Source organism: Balaenoptera physalus (genome assembly GCF_965194825.1).
Source record: "Balaenoptera physalus genome assembly, chromosome: 19".
In the NCBI taxonomy this organism is placed as follows: Eukaryota; Metazoa; Chordata; class Mammalia; order Artiodactyla; family Balaenopteridae; genus Balaenoptera; species Balaenoptera physalus.
Window position 1 is genome coordinate 5,399,037 of NC_138900.1, and position 23,592 is coordinate 5,422,628.

The 23,592-nt window shown below is 40.1% G+C and overlaps 2 pseudogenes across 2 annotated transcripts in view; both read right to left on the reverse strand.

Moving 5' to 3' along the window:
• Positions 1 to 1,455: 1,455 nt before the first annotated feature.
• The window catches only part of LOC309648279 (vomeronasal type-1 receptor 4-like), a 103,356-nt pseudogene continuing 81,219 nt past the window's right edge, over positions 1,456 to 23,592 (reverse strand). Inside the window, exon 2 of the transcript XR_014268678.1 lies at positions 1,456 to 1,750. The product of XR_014268678.1 is annotated as a vomeronasal type-1 receptor 4-like (transcript). The remainder of the gene's footprint in view (positions 1,751 to 23,592) is intronic.
• On the reverse strand, positions 15,630 to 21,887 carry LOC309648270 (vomeronasal type-1 receptor 4-like; annotated as a pseudogene). Its single transcript has one exon. The product of its transcript is annotated as a vomeronasal type-1 receptor 4-like (transcript).

Sequence of the window (23,592 nt, forward strand, 5' to 3'; positions counted from 1 at the left end):
CTTATAAAACCAGTCTTAACAGCAAGAGCAAGTAACTTGTCTGGAGCGTGTGTAGTTTAAGAAGACAGAGTAAGAGGAAGCATGATTATTGCTGAGTTACTCTTCCTTTCACCACAGTCATCAAGTTTGTTTTCTGGATACCAACATTAATTAATTGAAGCAACAATGTTTAGTGTGTTTTGATCAACAGTTTTAAAAAGAGAAACAGAATGGGTTGGAATGGCATGAAACATAATAAAACAGAAAATACCAGAATGCATGTAGTAGAGGTGAATACTGTTACATGTAATTCTAATTTTAGTCTCATGTGTAGATATGAAAGTGTTATTCTGGATCACAATGTAAAATTTATGTGTTTCTGAGGGTCACAATAAAAAAATTTTTAAATTCTCTTTGTCAAAAAAAAAAAAGAAAAAGAAAAGAAAAGCTGTCCATGGTCAAATGTCAAAAACTGGAGTAAGACTCTTATACAGCACATAATATTTACTGTTAAACATCTTGATTCCTTGGTTAGGAAAAACCAGTTTTTCTCACGTTAGTAACTTCTTGCATACACTTTCCTGCTGCACACCTAGGACCCTTTACCCAGTACAACTGTCAAAAGTGCTTCTGGGGCTTCCCTGGTGGCGCAGTGGTTGAGAGTCCACCTGCCGGTGCAGGGGACGCAGGTTTGAGCTCTGGTCTGGGAGGATCCCACATGCTGCGGAGCAACTGGGCCCATGAGCCATAACTACTGAGCCTGCGCGTCTGGAGCCTGTGCTCTGCAACAAGAGAGGCCGCGATAGTGAGAGGCCCGCGCACCGCGGTGAAGAGTGGCCCCCGCTTGACTCAACTAGAGAAGGCCCTCGCACAGAAACGAAGACCCAACACAGCCAAAAATAAAATTAATTAATTAATTAATTTTAAAAAAAAAGTGCTTCTGAAATACTGTTTAGATAAATTGCCTAAGATATTTTTACACTAGTTTCATGACAATGCATCAGGCAATAAATATAATTAAATAATTTTACTAGAAGAGCAGTTTTTCAAAGGCTATAAAAATCTCAGTTTGTGAGTATAGCATTATATGATTCTTTTTAACTCTAGTAAACTTTCTTTTTTTAGAAAATTTTCCTTACCATTATATTTTTCTTCCACATCTTTTAACCCACTTTATAGATTTAATCTACGTTTCCCTGTGTAACTACAGTGAAAAATTTTAAAGATATATGAATTAAAGATTGTTTTTGAGTTTGAAACATCAAAATGTACCCAGGACTATAAGAAGTACAAAGCAAATGCTCTATAGGTAAGAAGAATGAGAGTCCTTTTATATCTTTAGTTCAATGAAAGAAGTGGGACAATACAAAATGGTGAACTGAAATCTATTAAGTTGGAACTAGGAGGCCTTTTGATACCCCACAAATCTAGTACTGGGATTTAGGGAACACAATATTTATTTTACCTTAAAAGCATCTCCAGGGCTTCCCTGGTGGCGCAGTGGTTAAGACTCTGCCTGCCAATGCAGGGCACACAGGTTCGAGCCCTGGTCTGGGAAGATCCCACATGCCGCGGGGCAACTAAGCCCGTGAGCCACAACTACTGAGCCTGCGCGTCTGGAGCCTGTGCTCCGCAACGGAGAGGCGGCGACAGTAAGAGGCCCGCGCACCGCGATGAAGAGTGGCTTCCGCTTGCCGCAACTGGAGAAAGCCCTCGTACAGAAACGTAGACCCGACACAGCCAAAAATAAAAAAAAATAAAAAAAAAGCATCTCCAATTCTTCTGTTTATTATCATTGTCATAATAATCATCTCTGACGTCCATTCTTTTTAATTGAAGTATAGTTGATTTACAGTATTATATTTGTTCCAGGTGTACAGCATAGTGAATAAGTATTTTTGTTGATTATACTCCATTTTAGGTTATTACAAGATAATGGCTATAATTCCCAGTGCTATATAGTATATTCTCATTACTTATCTATTTTATACGTAGTAGTTTGTATCCCTTAATCCCATGCCCCTATTTTGTCCCTCCTCCCTTCCTTCTCCCCTTTGGTAATCACAAGTTTGTTTTCTATACGTGTGAGCCTGTTTCTGTTGTGCATATACAGTCATTTATACTATTTTTTAGATTCCACATATAAGTGATAATGATAATACAGTATTTGTCTTTCTCTGACTTATTTCACTAAGCATAATATTCTCTAGATCCATCCATGTTGCTGCAAATGGCAGAATTTCATTCTTTTTTTATGGCTAATATTCCATTGTTTATATATATTCCACATCTTCTGAGTCCAGTCTTCTGTTGATGGGTACTTGGGTTGTATCCATGTCTTGGCTATTGTAAACAGTGTTGCTATGAACATTGGGGTGCATGTATTTTTTCAAGTAGTGGGGTTTTTTTTTTCTTTTGGATATACACCCAGGAGTGGAATTGCTGGATCACATGATAGTTTTATTTTTAGTTTTTTGAAGAGCCTCCATACTGTTTTCCATATGGCTGCATTATGGTTTTAGGTCTTACATTTAGGTCTTTAATACATTTTGAGTTTATTTTTGTATATGGTGTGAGGGAATGTTCTAATCTCATTGTTTTCCATGTAACTATCCAGTTTTCCCAGCACCACTTGTTGAAGTGACTATCTTTTCTCCATTATGTATTCTTGATTCCTTTGTAATAGATTAAGTGACCATAAGTGCGTGGGTGTATTTCTGGGCTCTCTATTCTGTTCTATCGATCTATGTGTCTGTTTTTGTGCCAGTACCATACTGTTTTGATGACTATAGATTTGTAGTATGGTCTGAAGCCTGGGAGGGTGATACCTCCAGCCTTGTTCTTTTTCCTCAAGATTGTTTTTGCAATTTGGGGTCTTGTGTGACTCCATATGAATTTTAGGATTCTTCATTCTAGTTCTGTGAAAAATATCATAGGTATTTTGATAGGGATTGCATTACATCTGTAGATTGCTTTGGGTAGTATGTGCATTTTAACAATATTAATTTTTTCAATTCAAGAACATGAGATATCTTTCCCTTTCTTCATATCATATTTAATTTCCTTCATAAGCATTTTAGAGTTCTCAGAGTACTGGTCTTTCACCTTCTTAAGTTTTTTCCTAGGTATTTTATTCTTTTTGATTTGATTTTAAACGGGATTTTTTTTTACTTTATATTTGTGATATTTCATTAGGACTGTATAAAAATGCAACAGATTTCTGCATATTAGCCTTGTATCTTGCAACATTTTTGAATTCATTTATCAGTTCTAATAAGTTTTTGGGTGGAGACCTTAGGGTTTTCTATATATAGTATCATGTCATCTGCAAATAGTGCCAGTTTTATCTTTTCCCTTCTAATTTGGATAGTTTTTGTTTTTCTTGTCTGACTGCTATGGCTAGGACTTCCAATACTATGTTAAGTAGAGGTGGCACGAGTGGGCATCTTTGTCTTGTTCCTGAATTTAGTGTGAAGGCTTTCAGCTTTTCATCTTGAGTATGATGTTGGTTGTGTGTTTGTCATAAATGGCCTTTATTATGTTAAGGTATGTTCCCTGTATACCCACTTTGATGAACGTGTTGATCATGAATGTATGTTGAATTTCGTCAAATACTTTTGCTTCATTTATTGAGACTGTCATGTGACTTTTATTATCTTTTTGTTAATGTGGTATATTTCATTGGTTGATTTGTGAATGTTGAACTGTTCTTGTGTCCCTGGAAAAGTCCAGCTTGATCATTGTGTATGATCGTTTGTATATATTGTTGGATTCAGTTTGGTAACATTTTGTTGAGGATTTTTGCAGCTATATTCAGCAAAGATACTGGCCCTTAATTTTCTTTTTTTGTAGTGTCTTTCTTTGGTTTTTGTATCAGACAGGGTAATGGTGACCTTGTGTAATGAATTTGAGGGTGTTCCTTTCTGTTCAAGTTTTGGGAATAGTTTGAGAAAGATAGGCATTTGTTCTTCTTTATATGTTTGCTAGAGTTCCCCTGTGAATCTCTCTGGTCCTGGACTTTTGTTTGCTGGGAAGGAAGATATAGAACTGTCATGGTTCACAGATGACATCTATATAGAAACTTGAAGAGAATCAACAACAACTTATGGAACTAATAAGTGATTATAGCAAGATTGAAGGATACATGGTTAATATTATCCAAAGGACTGAATGTTTGTATCCCCTGCTCCATTCACATGTTAAAATTCTAACCCACAATGTGATGGTATGTGGTGGTGGGCCCTTTGGGAGGTAATTAGGTTGTGAGGGTGGAGCCCTCATGAATGAGATTACTGCCCTTATAAAAGAAACTTCAGAGAGCTCTCTTACTCTTTGCCATAGGAGGATACAAGAAGACAGCCAGCTGCAACCAGGAAGAGGGCTCCCACCAGACACCAAATCAGACAGCACCTTGATCTTGGTCTTCTTAACTTCTAGAACTATGAGAAATGTCTTCTGTTTATAAACAACCCTTTCTGTGGTACTTTGTTATGGCAGCCCAAACTGACTAAGATAGTTAATATACAAAACTCAATCGCTTTCCTATAAGTCAGTAATAAACAGTAATTTGAAATTGAAAGCTCAATAACATTTACACTAGCACCTAAAAAAAAGATATACTTGGGTATAAATCTAACATGATATGTATAAGATCTAGATGAGGAAATCTACATAACTCTGATAAGGGGAATCAAATAACTAAATAAATGGAGAGATATTCCATGTTCATGGAGAGAAAGACTCAGTATTTTCAAGGTGACAGCTTCTCCCAACTTGACTTATAGATTAAATGCATTCCAAATCAAAATGCCAGCAAGTTATTCTGTGGATATCAACAAACTGATTCTAAAGTTTAATTGGAGAGTCGGAAGACCCATAATAGCCAAAAACACATTGAAGGAGATGAACGAAGTCAGAAGACTGACACTACTCAACTTCAAGGCTTACTACAAATATACAGTAATCAAGACATTGTGCTATTGGCAAAAGTATAGACAAATAGATCAGAGGAACATAATGAGAGTCCAGGAATGGACCTACACAAATAGAGTCAACTGATCTTGACAAAGAAGCAAAGGCAATACGATAGAGAAAAGGCAGTCTTTTCAACAAATGGTGCTGTAACAATTGGACATCCACATTAAAAAAAGAAAAGAAAAGAATCTAGATATAGACCTTATTCCTTTCACAAAATTCAACACAGAATGGATTATAGATGTAAATGTAAAGTGCATAACTATAAAATTCCTAGACGATAACATAGGAAAAAATCTAGATGACCTTTGGTTTCACCATGTCTTTTTTTTTTTAATATTTATTTGATGTATTTATTTGGCTGCACCGGTCTTATTTTCGGCATGCAGAATCTTTAGTTGTGGTGTGTGGGATCATGTTCCCTGACCAGGGATCGAACCCAGGCCCCCTGCACTGGGAGCGTGAAGTCTTACCCACTGGACCACCAGGGAAATCCCCACAATGTCTTTTTAGATATAACACCAAAGGCACAATCCATGCAGTTAATAATGAATAATTTAGACTTCACCAAAATTAAAAACTTCTGCTCTCCAAAACACGCCAAGAGAATAAGAAGACAAGCCACAGACCCGTAGAAAATACTTGTAAAACAGAATTCTAATAAGGACTGCTACTCAAAATACACAAAGAACTGTTAAAACTCAACAATAATGAAACAAACAAGCTGATTTGAAAATGCGAAAAAGACAGGAACAAAAACTTCACCAAAAAAGATATACAGATATTTTCATAAGCATATGAAAATAAGATTAACATCATGTATCATGAGAGAGTTGCAAAACAAAACAACAATGAGATGCCACTACACATCCAGTGGAATGACCAAAATCCAGAACAATGACAACACCAAATGCTGGGAAGCATGCTGAGCAACAGATACTCTCATTTACTGCTGTGGGAACACAAAATGGTAGATAGAGCCATTTTGGAAGACAGTTTGGCATTTTCTTATAACATTAAATGTACGCTTATCATATGATCACATTCCTTGGTATTTACACAAATTAGTTGAAAACTTATGTCCATGCAAAAACCTGAACACAAATGTTTATAGCAGCTTTATGTGTAGTTACTGAAACTTGGAAGCATCCAAGATGTGCTTCAGTAAGTGAATGGTTAAAGAAATTGTGGTACATCCAGACAATGGAATATTATTCAGTGCTAAAAAGAAGTGCGCTATCAAGCCAAGAAAACACAGGTAAAAACCTTAGATGTATATTATTAAGTGAAAGAAGCCAATCTATAAGGCTACATACTGTATGATTCCAACTGTATGACGTTCTGGAATAGGCAACACTGTGGAGACAGTAAAAAGATCAGTGGTTGCTAACAGTTAGGGAGAAGGAAGGATGAATAGGTGGATCACAGAGGATTTTTAGGGCAGTGAACCTACTCTGTATTATACTGTAATGATGGGTATATGTCATTACACATCAAAACTGATAGAATATACACTAAGAGTGAACAATAATGTAAACTATGGACTTTGAGTGATAATTTTGTGTCAATGTAGGTTCTGCAGTTTTAATAAATGCACCACTCCGGTGTGGGATTTGGATAGTTGTGGAGGCTGTGTGTATGTGGGGGCAGGAATTACAGGGGAAATCTCAGTACCTTCCACTCAATTTTGCTCTTAACCTAAGTCTGCACTAAAAAACAAAGTCTATTAAAAAACAACAACAACAGAAAAAACCGCAGAGACTTTATTATTAACGGCACAGCAGTCTCAAGAACATCCTGACTTCATCAGTTCCACTCGCCTCCCTAATTCCAATCAGGATGATATGGCGAGGCCCTGGTGGATATAGCACATGTAATGGGATTGAATCGCAGCTGAGGAACTCCGTGTAGAAAAACCCAATCTTTTAAAGGGAACCTGACCTACCATTTGCCCCAAAGGGAAACATCCTTATTTAACTGTACAGCAAACAAACCTATCCACCGTCCCAGAGGGTGACACTGTCTCTTTTTTCCCCAAAGCTCTTTCTTATGCAAACATTCATGAAAACACAGTCCAAAACAAAAACTGTCCATAAGACAGACACATACATGAGAAATCCATAACTAATTGTCTTCCAACAATATCTACCACTCATTTCTTCACCGTATTCACTACTGGCAAATTTTCCCATATGTACACCAGTTGGTCAGCCATGCTTTTTTTTTGACAGGAGGTAGGACCAGATCTATTCATTTGCCTCAAGCAACATTTGATTAAGTTTACTATCTACAGGATCCTGTGTATCAGGTGGAGGCTTAATTCACCTTAATTGCTTAATACTGTAGCAATGTAGGTGCCACATTCAACCCACTGAAAAGCCCAATACCCACTAGCAGGTACTGAAGAAAGACTTTTGATTTCTCCATAAGTTTCTGAATCGACGTTCTCAGGTGATAAGTGAATAGACAACTGATTATTGTGCCAAAACTAACAATGTACATATTTCTGATAAAGAGTAGCAGATTTTGTATTTGTTATCCATACAAAGCAGAGCGTGGGTATAGTGGAGTCACGGGTCATGAGCAGAAAGGGGCTGACAGTTGGAAAACACACAGAAATTAGGGCAGCAGTTTTCATGAACCATCAACTGGAATTATGAAAAAGAACGTAAGAAATGGGAAAGAGGGAGGAAAGGGTGTGAAAAGATACAAAGGTGCTCACAAGAACAAGAATGCTTTGGGTGGCTCTGGACTCAGCAGAGGATCTGGGAGACACATTATTCCTGTGAACGTGTTGGACTCGTTGTTTGTGCCTGTACAGGGTGGCAGTTATGGAGCCACTGGTCCAGATTGTGAGCACAGAAAATAAAACTTCAGGGAACACTATCACCATCACTACTACAGTGATAGTAGTGGTTAGCCAATGGGAAAGCGGGGAGGAGGGATATATAAGGAGGTTGGGATTGATATATACACACGACTATATATAAACTACATAAACAGCAAGGTCCTACTGTATATCACAGGGAACTATACTCGAAATTTTGTAATAACCTATAAGGGAAAAGAATCTGAAAAAGAAGAAAAATATATATGTATAACTGAATCACTTCTCTGTACACCTGCAATTAACACAACATTGTAAATCAACTACACTTCAATTTAAAAAAAATCTTAATTCAAAAAACAAACAAAAACAAAAAACAAACGAAAAATGCCCTCATCTAAACTGGACTTAGAACTTGCTCATGGATTGTTTCTTTTTTTAAATTAATTTTTATTGGAGTAGAGTTGATTTACAATGCTGTGTTAGTTTCTGCTGTACAGCAAAGTGAATCAGTTATACGTATACATATATCCACTCTTTTTTAGATTCTTTTCCCATATAGGCCATTACAGAGTATTGAGTAGAGTTCCCTGTGCTATATAGTAGGTTCTCATGGATTGTTTCTACATTGAGCCCATGATGCAAATATCTTAGTCATACAAAATATGCCCGGAAAACCTTTACACTTTATACACTGTAGGACCACAGATAGAATTTTAGTGAACAGCACTCTACCACTATTTCTCTCTTCTCTTGGAGTTCAGTTCGAAGTAGAAGATGTGCCCACAGGGTCCTGGCATTCAGTGTTGGCAAGAGGCCTGACCCCTACCAACTACTTATGTCTTGAAGAACTTTGATGACCCAACAGTGACGAGAAAGTCCCTTTCTTGCTGTAGTATTCCTAATATATAATCCACACTTTATATAAGAAATAAAACATAACAAAGCAGAACTATCAATTTGCAAGTGCTGGTTTTTTTTCTTTCTATGAAACCATCCCAAGAAGTAATCCTTGGTAATAGTTTCATGACTGTAACAATTTAAAAAATAAATTTTCATTGCAAGAAATCCACTGGTCTCATATTGAGGTAGGCAGATCTCCACTCCCTGGGGTTAACACCTTCGTTATATTACACTACATGGCAAAGAGTCTTTGTTTTTATTTTTTGGCCTTGCCGCATGGCGTGTGGGCTCTTAGCTCCTCAACGAGGGATCGAACCCGCACCCCTTGCAATGGAAGCACAGAGAAAAGAGTCTTTGAAGATGTAAATAAGTTTACTAATCAGTGGGCTATGTTTTAGACTGAATGTTGTTTCCCCCACAAAAATTCATCCCTTGAAATCCCAGCCATGTAAATATACTGCTCGAAGGTGGCTGTCCAAAAACCAGTAAGAGGATGCTCCAGAGACACAGAATCTGTCAGCAACTTGATCTTGGATCACCTAACATCAAGGTTATTCTCCTTTCTAACACAATAAATCTATCACACACAAAAAATTAACACTAGACAGTCCATTTAATAGACGGTCCATTTACAGATTCCCCCCGTCCCCCAGGGATACAATAATGTCTTTTCTGTGTTTATAAATCTAAGATCCAGTCATGGTATAAATATTGCATTTAGTTGTCTTGACTCTTTAGTTTTTAAAAACTAGATTGTTTGCATTCTGGTTTATCACAGGGTATTGACTGTAGTTCCCTGTGCTATACAGTAGGACCTTGTTGTTTATCCATCCTAAATGTAATAGTTTGCATCTACTAACCTCAACCACAATGGAAAAGAATATAAAAAAGAACGCCTATATGTGTATAACTGAGTCATTTTGCTGTACAGCAGAGATTGACACAACATTGTAAATCAACTATACTTCAATTAAAAAAATAACTTCTGTAGATTAAAAAATAAAATAAAGTTAAAAAAATTAAACTAGATGGTTTGCCACTCCTTTGTCTTCAGTGATACTGACAGGTTTTTTTTTTTTATAATTTTTTTTTGGCCGTGCCCCGAGGCATGTAGGATCTTAGTTCCCCAACCAGGGATCGAACCCACGCCCCCTGCAATGGAAGCACAGAGTCTTAACCACTGGACCGCCAGGGAAGTCCCCAATACTGACAGTTTTGCAGAGGGCATACCAATTGTTTTCAGAATGCCCTTTAGCGTAGGCCTCTGTGATTGTGTCCTTAGAGTCAGGTACAACATCTGAGTAAAACTTCTGCATGCAGATGATGATGGGATATTCTTAGTGCACAGCCTCGAAGTTTATGAGCATTTTCTATTATTGGTAGAGGCTAAGAAATGCACCAGGTGAGTGGGATGCTTCGGGGGGCAGGATGGCACTTTCTGACATATGCGCACAGGCTTTGGCCATGACTCCTGTGAGTGGCTGGACCTGAGCCCTGGGGGTTGCTACCTGGAAGTTGAGTCCTAAAAGCCAGGTGCTTTGCTCGTAGCCACATGCCCCTCCCACAGGCACCTGCTCAGGACTGCTGTTGGCATAACCAAACAGTCTGCAGAGGGGGCAATGAGACATTAAAAGCCAAGTTTTCTGTGGCAAGGACACTGTAGTGGCCAACTGTGAAAACTGGGGCTCTACCTCCAGTTTTAGACTCCACTCACCAGTAAGATGGATTTTAAGGAATGACTTCCCTAGTACAATGGCACCGGCCCTTAGTTGACCCTGATCCTCATTTATTTATTTATTTATTTATTTTTATTTTTGTCTGTGTGCGGGCTTTGTCTAGTTGCGGCGAGCAGGGGCTACTCTTCATTGCGGTGCACGGGCTTCTCATTGCTGTGGCTTCTCTTGTTGCAGAGCACAGGCTCTAGGCACGCAGGCTTCAGTAGTTGTGGCTCGTGGGCTCTAGAGCATAGGCTCAGTAGTTGTGGTGCATGGGCTTCGTTGCTCCGCAGCATGTGGGATCTTCCCCGACCAGGGCTCGAACCCATGTCCCCTGCATTGGCAGGCGGATTCTTTTTTTTTTTTTAGCATAGTTTATTAAAATTTATTTTTTGTATTGCTAGCTGGAATACATAAAACAAGCAAAAATATGGAACGCTTCATGAATTTGCGTGTCATCCTCGCGCAGGGGCCATGCTAATCTTCTCTGTATCGTTCCAATTTTAGTATATGTGCTGCTGAAGTGAGCATGGCAGGCGGATTCTTAACCACTGCGCTACCAGGGAAGCCCTAATTTTTCCCATTTTAATTACAGTGTGTCTTGGTGCATTCCTCTTCAGGTTGATCCTGTTTGGGACTCTGTGCTTCCTGGACCAGGATGTCTGTTTACTTTCCCAGGTTAGCATAGTTTTCAGATATTATATCTTCAATATGCTCTCTGCCCCTTTCTCTCTCTTCTCCTTCTGCAACCCCTATAATGGAAATGTTAGTATGATTGATCATGTCCCAAAAGTCTCTTAAACAGTCCTCATTTACTTTTATTCTTTTTCCTGTTCGGTATCAGTGATTTCACTACTCTGACTTCCTGCTCGCAGGTTCATTCCTCTGTATCACTTAATCTACTGTTGATTCCTTCTAGTGTATTTCTCATTTCAGCTATTGTATCCTTCATCTCTGTTTGGTTCTTCTTTATATCTTCTAAATCCTTGTTAAACTTCTCACTGTGGGGCTTTCCTGGTGGTGCAGTGGTTAAGAATCCGGCTGCCAATGCAGGGGACACAGGTTTGAGCCCTGGTCTGGGAAGATCCCACATGCTGCAGAGCAACTAAGCCCATGCACCACAACTACTGAGCCTGCGCTCTAGAGCCTGTGAGCCACAACTACTGAACCCACGTGTCACAACCACTGAAGCCCGCGCACCTAGAGCCTGTGCTCCACAACAAGAGAAGCCACTGCAATGAGAAGCCCACGCACTGCAACAAAGAGTAGCCCCTCTCGCCACAACTAGAGAAAGCCCACATACAGCAACGAAGACCCAATGCAGCCAAAAATGAATAAATAAATTTATTAAAAAAAAAAAAACTTCTCCCTGTGTCCATCCATTCTTCTCCTGAGTTCTTTGATCATTTTTATGATCATTACACTGAACTCTTTCTTCGGTAGATGGCCTATCTCCACTTCATGTAGTTCTTCTGGGTTTTTATCTTGTTCCTTAGATTGGAACATGTTACTCTGTTACCTCATTTTGCCTAATTTGCTGTTTTTATTTGTGTATCTAGTAGGTTGGTGATGTTTCCTGACTTTGGAGACGTGGCCTTTTTTAGACGTCCTATGGGTCCCAGCACCACATTCCCCTCTGGTCATTAGTGCTATACACTCTAGGGTTGCCCCCTATGGGGGATGCCTTTGTCCTTCTATTGTAGCACCCTGACTACTGTGGGTAATCTTGTAGGCGTGGCTAGGCCGCAGTACTGTTGTTGGCAAGTGCTGCCTTGTGGAGAGGCTGACGGCCACTGGTTGGCAGGGCTGGGTTATGAGGCTGTTGCCTGCAGAACCCTGGGGGGTCCCGGGGCTAGTGCAAGCTTACTGCTGGGCAGAGCCAGGTTCTGGGGTGGGTGGTTGTGGGACTGGGGTTCCTGAATTCAGTGTTAACCTGCTGGTGGGTGGACCCAGTTCCTGACATTACTGGCTGTGTGTTCTAGGGTGTGCAAAGCTGATGCTGGCCTGCTGGTGAGTGGGGTTGGATTCCAGTATGGCTGGCTGAGGAGTCCAAGGTATTTCTGAGCAGATGTCTGCCTGCTGGTTGTTGGGGCTGGGGCCTGGTGGGTCCTGGGGCTGGTACCTGCCCACTGGTGGTCTGAGATGGGTCCCAGGGTCTCTGACTTCAGGGTCCTGAAGAGCCTGAGTCTAGTGTCTGCCCACTGGTATGTGAGGCTGGTCCTGGGTCCTCTGGTGGACAAGGCCATGTCTAGGGGCAGCTGTGTGCTCAGGGAGCCTTAAGGAAGCCTGCCTGCTGGTGGATGGGGCTGTGTGCCTGCTCAGCTACTTGCTTGGTCTACAGCATCTCAATACTGGTGCCAACAGGCTGGTTGGTGGGGGTGGGGCTGGGTCCTGAGGCTAATAAGCTAGAGGTAGGATTCCAAATGGTGCAGGCTAGCACCAGTGTCCATGTGGTAGAAATAGCTCACAAAAATGGGTGCTGCCCACGTCTATGTCCCAAGAGTGAGTTCCTTTTGCCTCCTACTTCTCCAGCAGATTCTCCAAAATCAGCAGGTGAGTCTGACTCAGGTTCCTTTCAAATTACTGCTTCTTTCCTGAGTCCCTGAGTGTGTGATATTTTGTGTGTGCCCTTTAAGGGTGGAGTCTTGGGGAGGATTAAGATGGGGCAGTAGGAGGACATAGAACTCACCTCCCTCAACAAACACATCAAAAATACATTTACATGTGGAGCAATTCTCACGGAAAACTAACTTGAGATTGGCAGAAAAAGTCCTACACAAACAAAGCTGCAAGAAAGATCTCCACATAACCTGGTAGGATGGGAAAAAAAGGCATCGAGCTGGGACCTGCACACCGGGGAGGGATCTGTAAGGAGAAGAAAGTCTGCACGAGCAGATCCTTGCCCTGGGGAGTGAGCAGGTCAAACCACCATCTGGGCATCCCAGTCTTGGGGTCCTGTGTAGAGAAGACAGGCCCTCTTGCCCACTGGAAAATCCACTGAGACAGTTAGAAGGGATGGAGAAACCTAGACTCTACTTGCAAGGAGCACACACGTGCTGGCTTGGTGACAGTCAGGGCAGAGAGAGTCTTGCATCAGTGGCTGCTACCTTGCTACACTTCCCAATCTGAAGGAGTGCAATCCCTGGCCCTGCTCACTCCACACCACAGCCTGGCATGAGATCTGGGCAGAGACTCAGTCTAGATGCACAGAGACAGACCAGGATGCCTGGGGTGTGATCTGGGTGGATCCACAGAAGCCATTGTCAGCGTGTGTACGGGTGAAGGGTGTAGCTCTGGGGGACAGTGTGCACATGGGGCTGTGCCACAAGAACAAGTAGTGACTAAGCGCTCAATCTCAGGTGCTCAGGCCCTGGGATAGGACTCAATTAGCTACACAGAGATAGCTGGGAGTGCCCAGGGTGTGGTCTGGGTGGGGCATCAACGGCCACTGTCAACTTACTCAGGAGTATGCAGCAGTTCGTCTCCCAGCAAGAGCGACCCAGCTCTGCCCAATCCACACCACAGCTTAGCACTAGATCAGGGGCAGACAGGTCCTGGGGGAAGTCTGCCACAGAGGCAGCCCAGATCCCAGGCTGCAGCAGAGCTACCTCAATTTTTGCATCCACAATGCCACAACCCCCAGTACCAGCCTACTCCACAGGACAGCCTTGCGCTAGATCTGGGACAACGTTAACAGAGAAAGGGTTGCAAGCTTAGGCTGCTTCAGAGCATAAACAAAGACCCCTATACAGGTAGTCATAGGTCCTCTGTGACCACACAGGCCTCACTTGCTTCATCAATCACCTCCTTTGGGGCAGGGCACCCACTCAAGGGTAATAGAGCCAGAATGAACCTGAGGGCTTCTACTCCAACAACTGGGGAGCAGACCCCACCCCTCACAGCACACTGACAGACACAGAGTAGAGAAGAAGCCCCACCTCACACCCAACACAGGATCTAAATACTACAAAACCAACCACATTCACTATCAAGGGGATAAAGGCCAGCACACCCTGAAGAAAGACATGGCTGGCGTCAATACCAAAACCAGCCCTCACACCAAAAACACTGGACACGCACAGTCTACACAGGGATGCTCCCACATAAAAGCACCCCTTCAAGACCACAGTAGATAACTTTCTCTGTGTATTTAGGAGAAACAGTTAAGTAAAATGAAAAGGCAGAAAAATCACTCCCAATTAAAAAGACCAAGAGAAATCCTCTGAAAGGACAAATAATAAAACAGAGCTCACCAGACTACTAGACACTAAGTTCAAAAAGGAGTTAATAAAAATGCTAAAAAAAATTGAGAAAGATTATTGATAGAAATTCAGATCCATGTAACAAGGAACTAGAAATTATAAAGATGAAACAATCAAAAATAGATAATTCAACTGCTGAGACAAAAAACCCAATCTAGAAGCAATGAATACCAGATTAAATGACACAGAAGAAGGAATAAGTGACCTGGAAGATAGAATAATGGAAATCAACCAACTAGAATAGCAGACAAACATAAGCTAAAAAAAAAAAAAAAAAATGAAAGCAACATATGAGATCTATGGGATAATATAAAACATGTCAAACAACACATAATAGGAGATCGAGAGTGGAATAGAGAAAGAAGGGGATTGAAAACATACTTGAAGAACTTATGACTGAAAACTTCACAAACCTAAAGAAGGAAACAGATATTCAGGTAGAGGAAGCACAGTGGGTCCCCAAAAAGATGAAACCAAACAGCCCCACACCAAGACATATCATCATTAAAATGGTAAAAGTTAAAGATAAAGAGAGGATTTTAAAGGCAGGGAGAGTAAAACAAAGAGTCAGTTACAACAGAATTTACATAGGGCTATCAGCTGATTTCTCTGCAGAAACTCTGCAGGTCAGAAGGGAGTGGTATGATATAATCAAAGTGCTGAAAGGGAAAAATCTGCAACCTAGAATTCTTTACCCAGCAAGATTATCATTAAGAATAGAAGGTGAGTTAAATAATTTTTCAAACAAGCAAAAATTAATAGAATTCAGCAATACTAAGCCAAACCTAAAAAAAATATTGAAGGATCTTCTCTAAAAAAAAAGAAGCAAGAATCCACAGGAAAGGGAAAAATCACAATAGGAAAGGCAAATATATAAAAGGACTGAAGATCACTTACTGAGCCAGTACATAGATTAAAAAACAATCCAAAAATTTTTGTCAAAGTGATCATAACTACGATTAACATTAAAGGATAAGCATGGGGCTTCCCTGGTGGCGCAGTGGTTGGGAGTCTGCCTGCCGGTGCAGGGGACGCGGGTTTGAGCCCTGGTCTGGGAGGATCCCACGTGCCGCGGAGCGGCTGGGCCTGTGAGCCACAATTGCTGAGCCTGCGTGTCTGGAGCCTGTGCTCTGCAACGGGAGAGGTCGCGATGGTGGGAGGCCCACGCACCGCGATGAGGAGTGGCCCCCGCTTGCTGCAGCTGGAGAGGGCCCTCGCACAGAGGTGAAGACCCAGCACAGCCAAAATGAATAAATTAATTAATATTAAAAAAAATTAACTTTACATTCAAACTTTGAAAAAAAAAAAAAAGGATAAGCATGAAGATGTAAAATAGGACATCAAAATCATAGAAAGTGGGGGAGGGGAGTAGAAAAATGTAGATCTTTCAAAATGTGTTTAAACTTGTATGTCTATCAGTTTATAGTAAGTAGATATAGTTATGGGTCAACATACTTAAACTCCATGGTAACCACAAATCAAAAACATACAATAGATTCACAAAAACCAAAAAAGAAAGGAACTCAAGCATACTACAAAAGAAAATCATCCAACCAGACAAGGAAAAACAAAAGAAGAAATGAACAAAGAAGAACTACAAAAACAACTGGAAAACAAGGATTAAAATGGCAATAATTACATACTTATCAATAATTACTTTACGTGTTAGTGGACTAAATGCTCTAATCAAAAGGCATAGAGTGGCAGATTGGATTTTTAAAAAAACCTACAATATCCTGCCTACAAGAGACTCACTTCAGGGCAAAAGACACACACAGACTGAAAGTGAGGGGATGGAAAAATATATTTCATGCAAATGAAAATGACAAGGAAGCAGAGGTATCAATACTCATATCAGACAAAGTAGACTTTAAAGCAAAGTCTATACCAAAAGACAAAGAAGGGCATTATATATTGATAAAGGGATCAACACAAGAAGAGGATATTACACTCATTAACATATATGCACCCAATATATGAGTACCCAATTATATAAAACAAATACTAACAGACATAAAGGGAGACATTGAGAATAATACAATAATAGTAGAAGACTTTAATACCCAACTGTCATTAATGGACAGATCATCCAGACAGAAAATCAACAAGGCAACAGACATCCTAAATGACACAAGAGACCAGTGGATTTGATTGATATCTACAGGACAAAACATAAAAAAAAAGAAAACACATTTTGTTTTCAAGCATGCATGGAACATTCTCTAGGATAAACCACATACAAAGGCACAAAACAGGGCCTCAACAAATTTAAGAGAATAGCAAATATTACAAGCATCTTTTCTGACCACAGTGGTATGAAACTAGATTCAATTGCAGAAAGAAAAATGGGACAAGAATGGATGCATGGAAGCTAAACAACATGTTACTAAAAACCAACAGGTGAACAATTAAATCAAAGATAAAATTAGAAAATACCTCAAGACAAATGAAAATGAAAATATAACCTTTAAAAATTTAAGGAATGCAGCAAGAGGGAAATTCATAGCAATACAGGCCTTCTTCAAGAAACAAGAAGAATCTCAAGTAAACAACCTAACCTAGCACATAAAAGAGTTATAAAAAGAACAAACAAAACCCAAAGTCAGCAGAACAAAGGAAATAATAAAGACCAGAGAGATCAAAAAAAGTATAGAAAATGATCAATAAAACCAAGAGCTGTTTTTTAAAATATAAACAAATTCGATGGACCTCTAGCCAGGCTCACCAAGAAAGAAAGAGAGAAGATGCATAAAAACAAAAGAAGCAATGAAAGAGGAGAAATAACAGCCAATACTGTAGAAATAGAAAAAATCATAAAAGAATATTATGAACATTTTTATGCCAACAAATTGGACAACCTAGAAAAAATAAACAAGTTTCTAGAAACATACAGCCTGTGAAAACTGAGTCAAGAAGAAACAGATAATTTGAACAGATCAATCACTAGAAGTGAAATAGAACTTGCAATTAAAATTAAAAAAAAACCTCTCTGCAAAACAAAAGTCAAGGATCAAATGGCTTCCTTAGGGAATTCCACCAAAGATATAAAGAACAACTTATTATTCTCCAACAATCCAAAAAAATTGAAGATCAGGGAACACTCCCAAATTCATTCTATGAGGCCACCATCACCCTGATACCAAAACCAGACAAAGACAATTAAAAAAAGAAAATTATAAATAGGCCAATATCTTTGATGAATATAGATGCAAAAATCCTCAACAAAATATTAGCAAACTGGGTCTAACAATATGTAAAAAGGATCATACACCGTGATCAAGTTGTATTCATTCCAGTGTTGCAAGGGTGGTTCAACATACGCAAAATCAATCAATGTGATACACCAGATTAACAAAAGAAAGGACAAAAACCACGTGATCATCTCAACAGATGCTGCAAAAGCATCTGACAAAATTCAAGATCCATTCATGATAAAAACTCTCACCAAAGCAGGTATACAGGGAAGATATCTCAACATAATGAAAGCCATTTATGACAAAACCATCACCAACATAATACTCAATGGTGGAAAGCTGAAAGCCTTCCTGCTAAAATCTAGAACAAGACAAGGATGGCCACTCTCACCACTTCTATTCAACATAGTACTGGAAGTCCTAGCCACAGCAATCAGACAGGAAAAGGAAAGCAAATGTATCCAAATTGGAAGGGAAGAGGTAAAATTGTCATTATATCGAGATGACATGATACTCTATATAGAAAACCCTAAAGACTCCCCACAAAAACTATTAGAACCAATAAATGAATTCAGCAAGGTAGAAGATACAAAATTAATATACAGAATTTGTTGCATTTCTTACACTAACAATGAAATATCAGAAAGAGAAAGTTAAAAATTCCATTTAAAATCACATCAAAAAAATACCTAGGAATAAACTTATCAAAGGAGGTGAAAGATGTATATGCTGGAAACTAAAAAATAATGATGAAGAAAATTGAAGATGATTCAAAGAAATGGAATGGTATCCTATGCTCACGGGTTGGAAGAATTACTTTTGTTAAAATGGCCATACTACCCCAAGCAGTCTACAGATTTAATGCAATCCCTATCAAAATACCCATTATATTTTTCACAAAACTAGAACAAATAATTCTTAAATTCATATAGAACCACAAAAGACCCTGAATTGTCAAAGCAATCCTGAGGAAAAAGAACAAAGCTGGAGGCATGAACCTTCCAGACTTCAGACAATACTACAAAGCAAAAGAAATGAAAACAGTGTGGTATTGGCACAAAAAGAGACATATAGATCAGAGGAACAGAATAGAGAGTCCAGAAATAAATCCACACACCTACAATCAATTAATCTAAGACAAAGGAGCAAGAAATTACAATGGAGAAAAGACAGTCTCTTCAATAAGTGGTACTGCGAAAGCTGGACAGCTATGTGAAAAATCAATGAAATTAGAACACTCCCTCACATCATATTAAACAAGTACAGTCAAAATGGTTTAAAGAACTATGTATGTCATGACATGGTCAACTTTTACAAGACAACCCAGGAAAACATTCTCAAACATAAATCACAGCAATGTTTTTTTAGATCAATATCCCAAGGCAAAAGAAATAAAAGGAAAAATAAACAAATGGGACCTAATTAAACTTCAAAGCTTTTGCACAGCAAAGGAAAGCATCAACAAAATGAAAGACAACCTACGGAATGAGAGAAAATATTTGCAAACCCTACAACCAACAAGGGGTTAATATCCAAAATATACAAACAGGTCATAGAACTCTATACAAAAAACAGCAACCCAACCAAAAAATGGGCACAAGACCTAAACAGACATTTCTCCAAAAAAGACATACAGCTGGCCAACAAACATATGAAAAGGTGCTCAACATCACTAAATATAAGAGAAACGCAAGTCAAATCACAATGAGGTATCACCTCAAACTGGTCAGAATGGCTATCATCACAAAGTTCACAAATAACGACTGCTGGAGAGGGTGTGGAGAAAAGGGAACACCTGTATATGGTTGGTGGGAATGGAAATTGGTGCAGCCACTATGGAAAACAGTATGGATGTTCCCTAAAAAACTAAACATTGAGCTACTATATGATCCAGCAATCCGACTCCTGGGTATATAGATCTGGAAAAACAAAAACTCTAATTTGAAAAGATACATGCACTCCAATGTTCATAGCATCACTTTGTACAACAGCCAAGACATGAAAACATGTATGTATATGCAATGGAATAATACTCAGCCATTAAAAAGAATGAAATATTGCCATCTGCAGCAACATGGAGGGACTGAGAGAATATTATACTTAGTGAAGTAAGTCAGAGAAAGACAAATACCAAATGATATCACATGTGGAATCTAAAAATAATACAAATGAATCTAAATACAAAACAGAAAGAGACTCGCAGACATAGAAAACAAACTTATGGTTACCAAAGGGGTGAGGGAGGGACAAATCAGGAGTATGGAATTAACAGATACAAGCTTCTATACATAAAACAGATTAGTAACAAGGATTTGCTTTATAGCACAGGCATATACAGTATCTTGTAATAATCTATAGTGGCATATACTCTGAAAAACAAAAATCTGAGTCACTCTGCTGTATAGTTGAAGCAAACACAATATTGTAGATCAACCATACCTCAAAAACAAAACAAAACAAAACAAGAGTGGAGTCTCTACCTCCCAGTATTTCCCACATCCCTCTGGCTCTCCCGAAAGAAAGCCCTGCTTCCTTTCAAAGCTAAATGTTCTGGGGGCTTATCTTCCTGGTGTGCCAGCCCAATGTAGGGCTCAGAATGCTCACCCCTTGGGGAGAATCTTTGTAACTGTATTATTCTCCTGTTTCTAGGTCACGCACCCAGGGATATGGTTCTTGACTCTACCGAGACTCCAACCCTCCTACCTGTCTCACTGTGGATCCTTTAATTGTAGAAGATCTTTTCTGGTAGCTTCTGGTCTTCCTCATCAATACTTGCTCTGTATACAGTTGTAATATTGGTGTGTCCAGGAGAAGAGGAGAGCTCACGGTTTTCCTACTCCATCACCTTGGAGCATTCCCCTGTGGTATTCTTGGCTACAGCAGCCCTAGCTGACTAAAACAGATTTTCCTGGTTAATGAAGGTGGGTTGAGTATAATCGCCTGAGCTTTAAAGAACAGATGCCAAATAGTTACGACTGAAAGAAGTAAGAGATTGAAAACAGAAGGGGGACTCAATTTGCTAATGCTGGCTTTCTAGATGGAGATACTCAGAAGTGAGTCATTAAAGGAAACGTATTCTGCCAACAACATGAAGCAGCCCGAAAGCAGTTCTTCCACAGGTTCCAGTTCAAAACTTTCCTTTGGACACTGAGGGTGAAGGAAGGAAGGAATGAATTGGCAACTGTGCACTGTGGAAATACACACAATTTACATATTTCTCATAATAGTAAGGGATTTTGTATTCCTCAACCAGGCAAAGTAGAGCCTGTGTACACTGGAGTCACAGCTCATGAGCAGAAAGGGGCTGACACTTGGGAAGCACGCAGCAGTGATTACAGTCATGTCCACAAGGAACCAGCTAGGATGATCAAAAAGAGACAAAAGAAGTTGAAAGATGGAGGAAAGGGTATAAAAGTAGACAACAGTGCTCACCAGGAGAAGAATGGTTTTGGCAGCTCTGGACTCAAGGCGGGGGACCTGGGGGAGGCGTTGGTCCTACAAATGTGTTGGACCTGCTGCTTACACCTGTACAGGATGAAGACCACGGAGCCACTGGCCCAGAGCGTGAGCCCCAAACAGAAACATCAGGGAATAATAGCAATGCTCCATACATTGCCTGTCTGGTTTCGTCATGATGAACAGCAGAACAGTATCCAAAATCCTTTCTGCTTGTGATGTTTTTGTGCTCTATTTGCCAGTTATATCGATAGGAAAAACAACATTTACCAGCATTTGGAGCATCCAACACAGGAAAATAGAGGGAACAATGTACTTGGGAGCTTTTACTTTAAGCTCTGCCCACCTGGAGTTCCTGGGACTGATCGTGATGGCCTGAAAGACACTCAAGGGGCAGATGCTACCAGTGGACACTCCCTCCCCACTCTGTGAAGAAAGAAAAGAAGTTTGCGTCCAAAATCACTGGGGAAATGTTTCCTCCCAAAGACTGCCATTGTCTGGGGGACCCCTTTACAGAGGAGGACCAAGAAGTTGGCTACAATCAGGTGCTTAAGAATCAAATCTGTAGGAGGCTTCCCTGGTGGCGCAGTGGTTGAGATCTGCCTGCCAATGCAGGGGACACGGGTTCGTGCCCTGGTCTGGAAGGATCCCACATGCCGCGGAGCAACTGGGCCCGTGAGCCACAACTACTGAGCCTGCGCGTCTGGAGCTTGTGCTAAACAACAAGAGAGGCCGCGATAGTGAGAGGCCCGCGCACCGCGATGAAGAGTGGACCCCACTTGCCGCAACTAGAGAAAGCCCTCGCACAGAAACGAAGACCCAACACAGCCATAAATAAATAAAAATAAAAAATCCACCTGCCAATGCAGGGACGTGGGTTCAAGCCCTGGTCCGGGAAGATCCCACATGCCGTGGAGCAACTAAGCCCATGCGCCACAACTACTGAGACCGCGTGCCACAAATACTGAGCCTGCTCTCTAGAGCCCATGAGCCACAACTTCTGAAGCCCCACGCCTAGAGCCCCTGCTCTGCAACAAGAGAAGCCACCGCAATGAGAAGCCCGCACACCGCAACGAAGAGTAGCCCCCGCTTGCCGCCACTAGAGAAAGCCCGCGCGCAGCAACAAAGACCCAACGCAGCCAAAAATAAATAAATTAAAAAAAAAAAAAAGAATCAAATCTGTGGACCTTAACCTGTAGCCAGTGAAGGAAAGGATGATATAATGGCAAAGAAGTGAGAAATTCCCCAGGATTCCAACCACAGTCTGTATTAAGAAGATCACGTCCATTGTCAAGTTGCTGCTGGTCATCCTGTTAGTTCACAGTCACTGAAACTTGTCTTGTGAGTTAGAATGTCCTGCATGGGAGTATCAGGCATGGGCTACATGAATCACGTCAGCTGAAATTCAATATTCTCCACTTACCATTTGTTCCCACTTGGAAACATTTACTTCATGTTTTTCTGTTACTAGCAGCTTTTAAAGGGTTGACTGTATGACATTGAAAGAGCACTTATATGTGAAATTAATCACTGAAGGCACTACATGTGATCACTTCTTCATTCTTCACAAATCTATGAGGCAGGCACTTATGGAACTTTAACTATACAGAGGAGGGTAATGTACACATAGAGAGGTTAAGGATTTGTCAAAATCTCCTGTGTAGGGCAGAGTGAGAACTTGAAATCCACTGGACCGGTAAAGACAGTGCATTGAGCCACCAGCTCTGCCAAAAAGCTAATTAGCTGTGTTCATATAATAATCCAGATCTATATTTAGTTTTGTTTCCACAGCTTGTTCTTTGATTTTAGACTGGTACTATTTTATAACTTTCATTATAATAAGATTCCATTTTTGTAAAGTTTTACTCTGTAGGGCACTACGTATTATGAATGAAGCTTTAGATATCTTAATACATGTACATGCCCTGCTGGCAGTAGAATATTGCAGAACCTGCCCCATGACAAGGTCATGTCATGAAGATGAGAATGGCTTAATATTAGGATGGAAAAAGGAAGACTCTTGCTTTTATGTCAGAAAAGCAAGTATAACAGCGTATGTTACAGAAACTGTTTAATCATCACATGTAATTCCATAAACTTTGAGACATAAAACACTCATGCATGATGAAATCGTGTAAAAGGAAAAACTAAATTATTATTATTTTCAGATGATATACTTGTCTATTTGTTAATGCTAGACTTAATTGAAAATTTGCAATGAATAAAGATTTGAGAATGATATTAACATACCAGAGATATATGCAAATTAGCACCCGCAAGGC